At 37.7% G+C, this 13,362-nt stretch overlaps 2 protein-coding genes across 2 annotated transcripts in view; one reads left to right on the forward strand and one right to left on the reverse strand.

Annotated features, from left to right (window-relative positions):
• Nucleotides 1–4,976, reverse strand: part of csrnp3 (cysteine-serine-rich nuclear protein 3) — a 47,877-nt gene extending 42,901 nt beyond the window's left edge. Inside the window, exons 1-2 of the mRNA XM_057851778.1 lie at nucleotides 4,711–4,976; nucleotides 4,056–4,096 (exon numbers count right to left, since the gene is read on the reverse strand). The gene's annotated coding sequence lies outside the window, so the exon portion shown is untranslated. The remainder of the gene's footprint in view (nucleotides 1–4,055; nucleotides 4,097–4,710) is intronic.
• xirp2b (xin actin binding repeat containing 2b) overlaps nucleotides 4,800–13,362 on the forward strand; it is a 115,759-nt gene continuing 107,196 nt past the window's right edge. Inside the window, exons 1-2 of the mRNA XM_057851767.1 lie at nucleotides 4,800–5,076; nucleotides 12,367–12,500. The gene's annotated coding sequence lies outside the window, so the exon portion shown is untranslated. The remainder of the gene's footprint in view (nucleotides 5,077–12,366; nucleotides 12,501–13,362) is intronic.

Genomic DNA, 13,362 nt, shown 5'->3' on the forward strand with positions numbered 1-13,362 from the left:
AGTTTGTCGAGGCTCCTGATCTGCTGTCTGATATCACATTGTCGTATGCTATTTTTTCATTATTTTATAAATCTTGAATTATTGACCTGTTTTGCACATGCACCAATCGTTTTAAATAAAACGAGAAATGGAATCATGTTGTCCAAATGTTTTATTGCGATCAATCTCTGCAATAAAAAAGAATGGCATACAATATGTACATACCTTGTAGTATTTCCTTTTAACAACAAAATCCGTGTCAGCCCTTCCGCATTCCGCAAATTTAATATAATTTGTAATTTCACCTCATTTTGGTCACTCAAGTGGCCAGCGTATCAATCTGTACCTCACCTCAACACAGGCTGACTGGTTGTTATAATTTTGTCCACGAATGATCAACAAAGTGATAAGAACGATCATAAAATTTCATCCACGTCTCATCTACGTCGTGCTGAATCCATTTTTGGAGATTCCGTGGGTTCCTCTGGCTTGATTTTGCAGCTTCGTCAACACACTGCTAACTTGAACCGCAACTCATGAGTTTTTTTCTAAACCGGACGGTCGAAGCAGGAATTTGTCAAGATAGCGCCGCCCATATTTCGCTCAGGAAACTTGTCTATTTAGGTTTTAGTGTAGGTTTTCGGGCAGTGGAACTATAATTTATTTTTTTGGGAAAGTCCTGCTCGACATACGACCATTTCGACTTACAAACAAGGTCCTGGAACAAATTAACTTCGTATGTTGAGGTACCACTGTATAATACAGGAAGCGCTATGTCAACTATAAAAATGTTGCAGATTTAACCACATTGGTCTCTAAAGCTGCATTCAGATTGTAGGCATATCTGATTCCGATTGGATTCCTTCTCAAATCGGTTGAGTATTACAGTACATGCTAAAGGACCTCATAGAACCTTAAAAAATAGATAGATGACTCAGTGAAAATATTTTTGGGTGCTCTTTAAAATTGTTATTGAGTACCACTGCTATATAATTTGATACAATTGCACTCCATTTCCCCTCATCCTAAATTCAATTCAGATGAACATATCCATCCATTCTCTGTGTAGCTGATCTTTAACAAGGCTCGCGGGTGTGCTGGAGCCGAGCCCAGTTGACTTTGGAAGGGAAACGGGGTATACCCTGAACTGGTCAGCAGCCAATTTAAAAGCATGTCATATGGATTGTGTTAACTATTTACAGTAGACTGATTTTGTCCCGTCCATTTTTAGTGGAACAGTATTAGCGACACTGTTTAGCAGTTGGTAACATTGTCTATAATTTGACTTAGCCCAAAGATGGTGAATTGGAAATTTTCTCATTAACAACGAATCTGAGCAATTTAGTTGAAACTACATTGCTGTCTCGTGTCCGCTGTATATTTGAGGGCTAAATTATGTTTGATGTTTTGGAACTGTTATAAAACTTTGTCAAAATCAGGACAAAAAAAAAGCTGTCTTTAAGTTATCTTTAAGTGAGTACCCGTCTTACCTAAAACAGTAAATTCGATTCAATGTTACAGTATGTAACAAATACGACAGCATAGGACAAAATAGCAATGCCACCAATATTGTTGGTAAGCATAAAAAAATTATGTTATCGGCATTTAAAATAATTTTCTAATATTAGACTACACACCGTATAACTCATTCATAACCACAATGTACCGGTATACATATAGACCAGTGGTTCTTATCCTTGCTAAAGGTCCTGAACCCCACGAGTTTCATATATGCTTACACTGAACTGTTTGGAATTAGATAATTTAAAAAAAAAAATCAAAACCAATAGAAACCAGTTCGATCGAATCCAGGTTGAGAACCATTCTAGACAATATGATAAATAATCCCTATTTCATTGTTTCTTTTTCAAATAAGCACCTGAGGTTTACATTGGTGAAAAAATGCCTATTGTAAAGACTGATTTATGCTTCTGTGTTGCGGTGACGGCGCACCTACGCCGTTAACCCAGACCCGATTTACGACCCTACGCCATAGCCTGGCGTGCGCCTCCAAAAATACTACGCGTCACTTCAACGCGTAGTGAACGTCAAAGACTGTGATTGGTCCGCTCAGAACGTTGTTTCCGGTTCAGCACAACATCACCGTCGTTTTCAAACATTCGTAAACGTCTTCTCTCTCGCCTACACTTCACCATTTGTATTAACAACATTTGTTGTTTAGTATTGATGAACTGCAGCTGCAAATACACATGTTCCATCTCCATTGCCATCAATTGACAAGTCCCTCAAAACTGTACAAAGACAAAGCCACACCCCTCTAGTGGCTTGGTGGTGAATTAAAGAACAGCAAGTTCCCTTGACGCAGAAGTTCGAAGGCTCAATGACATATAGGGTATAGATCGATAGAATAGAATAGAATAGAATAGAATAGAATAGAATAGAATAGAATAGAATAGAATAGAAGGCCTTTATTGACATTGTAGGGAGCAGAACGAGATTTAAAGCTTCGTCATACTATTCATTACAGAAAACAAGTAAAGGTACAATAAGGCCAATATAAAACTACCGTATTGGCCCGACTATAAGACGGCCCTGATTATAAGACGACTCCCTCTTTTTCAAGACTCAAGTTTGAAAAAAGACTTTTTGAACAACAAATTTTTATACAGAATTACAGTACATTTGAAACAAATGATTATAACAATCTATTTGAGAGAAAAAGCATGTTATTTTGCCTCATTCAAATCTTAATATCTGAACATTTAAATATGTAAACTAAAGCGCAATTACATTTGTAAATGAATATCTTCTGGTTTTTGAAATGTAAAAAAAACAATCTACTGTGATAAAAAAACAAAATTGCAATAACTGCATTAACCATCAAAGTGAAGTCTAACTGTAACTGTAGTCTTGAAAAAAATCTGAATAAGGAAAAACACTGTAATAAAATAATACAGACTGTTTAAACTTGGGAGTAGCAGAGATCTGTCATGACAGAACATCGCTTCAATGATATCTGGCGCTATCTAGCATCGTAAATGGGTATAATGTCTAGACCGCGAATATAAGACGACCCCCACTTTTTTAGTCTTATTTCAATGCAAAAAAACACCGTCTTATATTCGGGCCAATACGGTAGGTTACAATGTACATAGATTAGGAATAAAGTGGTAAGTGGCTAGCAGCAAGTGGTGATGTAGTGGTAATATAACAGTGCATATATGACAATTTACAGTACTCGGACCAGGAGGCAAATGGCTGACTTGATATGATTGATATGAAGTTTGTGCATAGATATTGATGTAATAGTGCAAAAATGCTGTAATGTAACTCTGCAAATATTGGTTACGGAGTACCAAGACTATGGATCGATTGAGACAGATGTCTGAAAACGTATTACTTCGTGAGATGCATGTGACAATGTTGTGGCATTAGCATTGCGATGACAGTGACATTTCAGTGCATACTTGAGTTGAGTATGGTGACAGCTCTTGCAAAGACAGAGATAGAATTTGGGCTGGGGGTGGTAATTGAGATATGACTAACTCTGAGATACGTTACAGCTAAGCTACTGTAATGTCTGCTTATGGTGAAACAAAATGTTTATATTTATGCTAAAATGATAGTTTCACATCAATTCCCATGTTTCAATATAAAATACTCCCCATTTTATCGACATAAAAATCAACCAGAGGTTTTCCACCCCTTTGCAAATTTAACAATGCTAATCTAAAAAGAATAGCTTTAATATGAGATATAAATGAAACAATTTCAATCTTGATAAGCAAACATCTTAAATATATGCTCGTCTTTTAACACCTCGTGAACAACGCTCAGAAACGTTTTCATGCCACTGATGTGTGATTCATAACAAACCCCGCACATCAAACTGGCCATAAATATTCTAAAGAGTCCTCTTTTAATGAGAGTGATATCAGAGGCGTCTCTGTGGTATAATCCGGCGAGACTGGTGCAGATGTCTGTGTTGACTTTACACTGCATCAACATCACATCATGTCGTATTACCACAGGGTCTTTTGAGGCAGCGTAGCAACAGTTTTGTGTGCAAGTACACGTACAGCTTTCACCAGTTCCGCCCAACAATGTGATCTTACCTTTAGAAAACGATGTTACACTGTGATTGCCTGCTTCTGTCCTGTGGAGGATGATGAGGGAAAAAACACCATCAGTTTCTGCAGCAGGTTGCATAACGTAAGGCAGAAAAAGAGCTCATGCAACCTGATGTAAGAAGCCGAAATGAAGAGAAATCATGCAAGGAAACTTTGGCACTAAGAGGAGAGATGATGGGGGGGGGGGCAGATGGGGCATCCCAGTGGAGGCGGCGAAGGAAGGTGGGTGTTAGACTTCCTGTACTGCAGTGGACTCTGCAGGGATCCAGACTCTCTTCAGGAAGCTGGCCTTGCTACAGTCTTATGTCAGACTGAAAGCAGGGTGACACACGTGCCTGCCCACACCTGCCCACCCTTCATAAATGACTGGAGCTACAGTATTGTAACACTGACACATGCATTTAGCAGAATAAGGGAAACTGATGCACTGCTCAGGGCAGGCAAGACAAAGAAAATGTGGCCACAATTTTGGGGACAGACACTGAGCAGAGTTTGGACAAATGTCATGTAACATACTGCATAGCAAATGATGAAAATAAAAATTAACCAATCATTGTAAAGGTTTAATGCAAAGAAGCGGCACTGAAAATGTAGTCAACTAACTTAAAGGCCAATCGTGTTCACACTGGTTGCCACTCACCATTCATGTCGTTTGCAGCCAGTCAATTAAATCAACGCCCCTCCCTCACTTCCATGCAGTGTCTCGGCGTGCCCTCCATGCAAGAGGAGCCTCCGATGCGGTGGGATTAGTCAAACCGTGGCGGGGAGCCACCGAGCGGGGGTCGGGAGACGAACCGGTTCGGTAGACACACGCTTCAGTGCCTTTTCAGCAGCAGCCTTCCTTCCTTCCGGCTGCCGGGGAACAATGGTGCGGCATCGGACTGACAGGCTCTCGGGGCAACGTGACTTCCTCCGTCCAATCAGGGCTTGAACACCACGAATCAGCAGCCGCAGAGCTCTCGAAACACGCATTTTGCACTGGCTTTGGACACCAGGCAATGCAATGGTGAGAAGTAACAAAGAACACATACTTTACTCGTTTTTGTGCTTTACTAGACTTGTCAAAGAGCTTTACTCTGCTTATTTTTCTCAGGACCCACCGCCCCTCACACACACACGCGCACACACTTTTAATCCCTACATCTGTGTTTACTCCTCTTTGATTTATTTGGCAAAGTATACTTAAAAGTAGGGTTGGGAATCTCTGGCATGAAGCCGATTCGATATGTATTTTCTAGATACACAGGTTACGATTCGATTAAAAAACGATACATTTTTAAGGCCGAGCAATTCGATATAATTCGATACAGTTTAAGAACGATACGGTTCGATACAGAGTGAAAACGATACGATAGTAAACATTTGTTGTGTGTGTTCGTACAGTATTTTAAAAATATAAAAAAGACCACATTTTGTAATAGCAAAATTAAACAACAAAATGTCATACCAATGTTATATTTTATTTTTTTATGAGAAAAAAAAAAGGCTTACTATATGACCGTCATTTTGTTGGATGGGATTGATAATACAATAAAACTCCAGTGACAGACAACAATAAAGTGCAGTAATTTAATTACTGTATTTCCTGGTGTTTTGAACACAATAGGTAAGTAATTTAAGTGCAAACTTTCAACGTAAACATCTTACAAGCAAAAAATATTATATGCAGCAGCTCTTGAAAAAAAGAATTAAACCTGTTAGTGTTATCATAAATAAATAAAAAATTATGCTTTACCACTGGTATAACTGGGGAATAAAAACATGGCATTTTAGACAGACAGGTCAATAATCATTACTTTAACCCTATACACAGCAAGTCATTCACTTATGCCTGTGCTTCCACATTTTTATTCCTCATCACTGTCCATATCTTTTTTGAAGGGCAGATTTTTCTTGAGGAAGATCAACTAATCCACATGTTCATGTTTAAGTAGAGTGCGTTTCGTGGAAACAAAATCTCCAGAGGGTCGTGCTGCCCTTTCCACCATTGTAGTGGGTTATTTTTCAGGGTTAAAAACTCGCGATCTCTGTACCGCTTCACACTTCACACTAGCTCTGTCCCATGCGAACAGATCTGGCTGCCTTCGTCACTTCAAAGTCCGACTGTTGTTTTCCTGGGTGCGTTGAAAATCAATCGCTGTACGTCGCTGGCGTGGTGCGCAAACTGTCCATTGTCTTAGCATGTTGATTCGTTGCCACTACTAGTTTCGTTTTGGACTGTGAAGAAAACGCTACGGAGCGTGCGTTACAGTGGTTTTGTTAGCTCTCGCGTTATGACACGGCCGTGACGATCGGGTAACGACGGGGACTGCTAGCGGTTCTGCCGAAATGAATGGGAAGTTGAGGCAACCACGACGGTGGTCAGAATCTAAGTGCGCTGTGTGGTGAATGACACAAGCGCAGCATGTGAGGTAAAAGCTAAATTATTATCATATTAAGCAATAGATTGAACTAGGCATTAGAGGCCGATTCTTGTGCTCGCAATAGCCGAATTCTATCTCTACTATCGGTTCATTGAATATTTAATGGCTAATTACTGTCGAATGTTAACTTTACTATCGATACAGCTGTATCTCTCACCTGTAAAACCGGATATTCGATTGTATCGGTTTATCGTTCTCAAGCTTACTTAAAAGGTTTACTCAATGAAAAGGACAGTAGCTACTACAGTAGCTGGCTAATCGTGGCACGTGTATTATCTAGTTAGCTGCTACTGACTGCGACAGATGTCCATTCAAGGCTACAAAACCATACCTGTCAAGTTGTACGGTTTCAGCGTAATTTGTACAAGTGAGCACTGATTTTTAAATGTTCAAAATCTGTACGTTTTTCGTGCATTACGTTTTTTTTCTCCGTTCGGATTTTGTCACCGTTTCGGCAACGAGACAAGGTGCGTTACTATGCGTTACTACGTTGGTTGAACGACACGAGAAAAGTCAGAGACACGGAGACAGAAGAGTGTTTGTTGTGACGCAGTAGCAAACGCGATGCTAGGCTACGTGGCGCCAATATTTCCTAACTATAGCCGACAGCCTACAATCTACGCCTAGATATCACATGTATATAGAACTACATGCAAAATGACAGACTCGGCTGTGTTAGTAAACGGCCACCATTTTAAAGCAGTAGACTTCTCAGAAAGGCTCTGTTGTAGTGAACCTTCCTAGCGAACCTAAGTAACTTTTTATCTAAAATAATCCTATATCGGAAAAATCTTGACTTGAATATCTTTAAATGATGAAACAGTTTTGAAACTTTGACATGTCGAAAGTAGACAGAAGGGAACTAATGCAAAAACGGGAGCAATTTTAATAACTTTAACAGTTGATTCACAACATTAAATTACTTCCAAACATAGCAAAGGTTACTATGTTTTTTTTTTTTTTTTTTTTTAAATGAAAAAAAAACAAAAAAAAAACATTAAAGGTAACACCAATTACTTTGCCAAGTAACTAATTACGCTTACATTCAGGAAACCAAGTTACTAACTCAATTACTTTATGGGAGGAGTCATTTGTAACTGTAATTAATTACTTTTTAAAAGTAATATTAAAATTTCTGCCAATTTGTTGCCGAACATAATTTGCCTCCAACAATTGCTGATCACTTCTCAGAATTGGCAAAAGAAATGTTCCCTGAATCAAAGATTGCATCGGTAAGTTGATTTTATCAATTGACCTTTTTAATTTATAATTGGACACACTAACGAACTACCTTCAAGTCAAACTGAGTTACGAGCTGAAGTGCAGCCATCAAGACAATATTGAAATTTCAAAAAGTGCTACATACAATTATAACAAACGTCACTGTTAAATTTTAGTAATGACGTAGCTGAAGATACTGATTATTCTTTGATTGCACGAGGTTATATGTTACAATATTACCAATAAATTCATGTTATTTTAAAAATGGAGTTTTATTTTTGTTTCATGTTGCACACTATATTATGTGTTGTAAGATTAGTCACAAATTTGTAAGGGCATTCGTCATTTTTGTAAGGCTGCTAATGGCCTCTGGATGACAGGTATGCAATATTAAAATTTGTTATACAAGTGTGGCCTACAGGACACAAAATGTGATGTCCACATCTTGGCGCCTTCTTAAAATATCTTTCAGATTCTATATTCTATATATATTCTATATTCTATATAGATTCTAGATTCTATATATAATATTGGAGTAGAGAGACTGAAACAATGACATTTTGCTACTCTCTTCGTCGCTTTTTCCTCGTTGTGAATAATTCCCCCTCAATGGGCAGCATACTAAATCAGATGAAATCGTGACTCCGCTGACGTCATCCACCTGTTGGGGACGCTAGAGCCCTATAATGGTAGGCGTTGCTAACCGGCAGATTAGACTAATTTCTCGTCATCTGCGCTTTGCTAAATTGTTGTATAAAGTCGAATCTTCTCAAAAAATGATTCTAATTCACATAATAATCCTATTTAAGACTTGTTTTCCTCCTGTCGTATGCACTTTAAAGTGTAAATCAATACAGATTTATTTTGCATTGATAATTTAGCCTATCAAATAATTAGGCTCATATTCATGAGAAATGTATAGCCCTGACCTTCGTTCACCCAATCTGTTTGGTCTTATTAATGTTCCGTCCCCAACAAAAAAGTGGACATGCTGTTATATCGTCCCTACTAACGTTGAGACCAAACCTACGTCCTTGCACTACACTAACATTTTTGTTCAATAAATAATGTATGACAGTCAATTTTTTTTCAAAACTTTTGCTGAGTACACAATTTTAACATGCTCTCACTGTTTTGGCTGCTGAATGATCAAGAAAAAACATTCGACTATTAGATTTACACTCACGCACCATTTCATGTTGGATAATTGGATTATTGGTTACCTATTTTGACCTCAGCAGCATACTGCCACCCCTCGGTCGAGTTGATGAAAGGCAACTACACTGTATTCATTCATTGTAATTTTTTTCTGTCGAAACATGTCAAAACGTGGATGGTACTAATTATGTCCATACGTGGAATACTGGCATATATACCGACATGAATCAAATCATCAGGAATGCGATAAAGCAATGCTGGAGCTGAAAATATTTTGAAAGGCCTGTGATTCTCTTATTGAGCAGTAGGTGGTACTATTGTCATAGTGGAAAGTAGCCAGCCACACCTAGGTAATGTAATTGAAACATTATTTTATAGCCATGTAGTAAATTGACAAGCGTTTTACGAAATGGATAGTTAATGCTATATGGCAACAACTCACTATAAGATATTACAAATAATTTGTTTTATAATTATTAAGCAAATTGACTAAGTGTTACTGTATATTCAGTAAAACGCTACATGATTATATAAATAAATTAATCATTTATTACATAATAAAATGCTAATTAATGCTACATTTTTGACAGTATTAAAAAGTTTTGTGGTGTTCTCCAGTTATTATCGTTTGTTAAAATTTGCAATATCTAACCAAGGCATGACTATTCTCTGCAGGCCAAGATGTGATTTTAATTTTGACATCTTTATTAGCTCTAATGAGAATATAGTGTTCTGTTTAAAAGCAGACCTTTAACCCTTTACTAACTAATGGCTTTACTCATTTTGACAAGTTATGAAGCGCCAGACCTTTTTTCTCCTAACTTTACTGCTCTAACATCTTGGGACACCATACAATGTGCTGTTTTAACAATGCTATCATGACTGCAGTGTCACTTAGTGGCTCACAGACTTCTGATGAGAGAAATGAGCGTTATTTTGTTTCCTATCGTTCTTGAAGGGAATTCTAAATCAGGCTGCTGGCAGGACAGCTATACTTTTCGTCAAGATCATCATCCATTGAATATGGTACACCTGCCGGTGTCGTGACAATGTAGTTACCTCAGTCAAAAATTGTATCCCCTGGGCGGAGCCGTATGCAGGTAGATTTGTGTCTTCATTATTCGATCAAAAAAAAGTTGCTTCAATAAAAATATATATTTTCAATGACACAAAAAGTCACTTGAAAAAAAGAAAAAAATGTGTTTGAATGCAATGTGTTTTATTTTTTTATTTTTTTGATTGAAGCAACTTTTTTGTTTGAAGTAATGTTGTTTTGTGTTTGGGCATCATTTTTGGCTAGGACATTAGTGTCTTTATTATTCAATCAAAAAATAAGTTGCTTCAAACAAAAAATATATATTTTCAAAAGAAATAAGAAAAAAAAAATTTTCAATCAGAAAAGTTTTACAATGTGAAAAAATGTTTGAGAAAGTTTTATTTGGACACTTAATTTTTCATTTAAAAAGTTTTCTTTGATTTTAGCAATCCTTTTTGTGTTTCGGCCATATTATGGGTAGGACATTTGTGTCTAAATCATCCAATCCCCCCAAAAATTGCTTCAATAAAAAAAAAAAAAAAAAAAAATATATATATATATATATATATATATATATATATATATATATATATATATATATATATATATATATATATATATATATATATTTTTTTCAATCAAAGAAAAAAACTAATTTGAAAAATAAAAATGCCCTCGCCTATTTTTTATTTTGAAAAATAACATGCAAAGCAAATGACTGTCTAACGTGCTAGTCACATGATCTCTTCGAAAAATAATTTTGACCCATTATAGAAATATCGGTTTTTGCCCATTTCATTCATTTTTGTTGTTTGTTTTCTTGCTTTACAACTTTTATATATACAGTGCTGCTGGAAAGTTTGTGAACCCCACAGCGATGGTCAGATTTTTTGTAAAAAAAACTAAAATAACCTTATTAAATGTTAAGTTATACCCAAATCCACAATACTGACATTCCAAATAATGGACTGAAACAAAAGAAATAGTTATATTGTCATTCTTTATTTAACAAAAGTGGTTGATTTAAGAAAAACTCAGATATCATGTGTGCAAAAGTATGTGAACCCCTTCAGTTAATAGGATATTGCGCCTCCTTTTGCAGAGATTACCTCAACCAAACGGTTTCTGTAGTGACTAATCAGCCTCTCACATCTACTTTGGGGGATTTTTGCCCATTCTTCCTTGCAGAACGCAGTCAGTTGAGAGAGGTTTGATGGGCGTCTGGCATGAACTGCTCGCTTCAGGTCCCGCCACAGCATTTCAATGGGATTTAGGTCAGGACTTTGACTGGGCCAGTCCAGAACACGAATCTTCTTCTTTTTCAGCCATTCCTTGGTTGTATTGCTGGAATGCTTTGGATCATTATCATGTTGCATGATCCACCTTCTGCCAAGCTTTAACTTCAAAACAGATGGCGTCAGGTTATGTTCTAGGATTTGACAATATTCCTCAGAATTCATGATTCCCTGGACTATGTGGAGTTGTCCAGGTCCTGAGGATGAAAAGCAAGCCCAGATCTTGACATTCCCACCTCCATGCTTCACTGTTGGGAGAAGTTCTTTTGGTGGTATGCAGTGTTGACTTTTCGCCAGACATGGCGGTTTTGGTTGTGACCAAACAGTTCAATTTTGCACCTACATCAGTTGATGAAAACTCTTTTTAATTTAGTCTCGACAACACAACTGTTAAAAAAACAAAACAAAAAAACTACTGAATTGATTGATTAGGAAATCAGGTTGAAATAATAGAAAATTCCAAAATGTTGAGGGGGTTCACAAACTTTTGAGCAGCACTGTATAGGGAAGTCAATTACATGCAATGACACTTAAACCCCCCCCCCCCCCCCCTTAAACTCCGCTTATGGATCCATTTGAACTGGGAGAGTGCCAGCCCCACCCAATTAAAAAGAGTTGGACGTCTATCGCCGTCAAGGGCAGCGGCTGAGTTAAAGTGCAATATAAACAAGTTAATGAGTTGTTTGCTGAGTCAGGCCAGTACCACCAAGAGAGATGGAAGAGATTGTAGGTGGGCAGCAACCCAGCAACAGGAGTGCTCCCTTTCTGCTCCTTTTGTGCAAAGAGGAAAGTGATCTTCCACGTGTGCAACCTGATAGCTCCTGGATGACTGAGCAGGCTTTACATGACACTCCACTGTGGCCTCATCTGAATAATGCAGCTCTCTCAAGTTAACACAACCCATCTCGCATCTTTCAACATAAGAGGTCATTTTGATGAAGGATTTGACATCCTTAGAAGTCCCTAATATTCAGCTCTGTTCGATGATCACTACATTGTTTTCTTTGTATTACATGTCATCTGCTGGTTTTAGTATGGCTCACTTTGAGGACCACTAAGCGCCTCTTTAGGGCTATTATGTGCCTCTTAAGGGAGGCCTCTTAGGCTGCAAGGAAAGTGGAAGCCTGCCGAGTGTGGTGACCTGTGTCCTCTTCCTTCTCCAGTCGTCATCCTGTGTGATACAGTTGCATGTCCGTGGAAACTCATCAAGAGATGAAAGAGACCAACAGGCAAATTGCTGCCACTCCCGGAGGCATTATTGTAAGGAGGAACTTATATATTTGGGAGGACGTCAACTGTGAGTATGCTTATTATTGTTGTTGTTTATTGTTTACATAACAAGATCATTTTATGCTTGAAATTGCCCCCGTCAAGTAACGTGTACTAGCAATAATAGGAGCAATTTAACGCCTAAATGTTCAATATAATAATGATGTACTTTATCGAACAGTCCCATTGTGACAGGCTTCAAGGTGATTCACAATACTCTTTTTAATGGTTTTCCTGAATGGGTAAATTGTCACCTGTTGTACAAGTGATTGATGGAGTTGTACTCTCTCCTTTTTGTCACGTTATCAAATGCATACTGTATCTTCACTTTAAAAAAAAAATTTTTTTTTTTTTACAAGTACAACATCATTTGTATCTTTAGTATCATAAAGCAGTGACCCGTAAGCTTTTTTGCAACAGGGACTGGTGGGATGTGGGCCATTTTTTCACAGACCAGCAATGTGTGGTACAGTAAATATAAAATAATACGTGAGGGCTAAAACCAAACATTAAGTGCAGGGAAAATGTAACCCACCATAGGCTGAAACTAACTTTGGCCTCTTCTAAAATCTGACGGCAAATATCCTCGGTTGTCAGCCTAATGAGTTCTTCTCCGCTCGTGACAGGTTTGTTGGCTTTAGCAATACGGTTCGCAATGAGGTATGTTGCTCCCAGTGACTCATTTGCTAGCTTTTAGCCACATATTATGCAGAATGGACTTGGCTGTAGAAGGTCTTTTCCCTGTTAAAAAGCTGTCCAAAGACTGAAAATCTGTTTTTCAGTCATCTTCGCTAATGTGTGGGCTTATTATTTCCGGGAACAAATCTGATGTGCCTATTTAAATATCGAGCACAAGCACACATAGATACAAAAATAGATGCTATTTCCAT

The sequence above is a fragment of the Corythoichthys intestinalis genome, chromosome 12 (genome assembly GCF_030265065.1).
Source record: "Corythoichthys intestinalis isolate RoL2023-P3 chromosome 12, ASM3026506v1, whole genome shotgun sequence".
NCBI classification, from domain to species: domain Eukaryota; kingdom Metazoa; phylum Chordata; class Actinopteri; order Syngnathiformes; family Syngnathidae; genus Corythoichthys; species Corythoichthys intestinalis.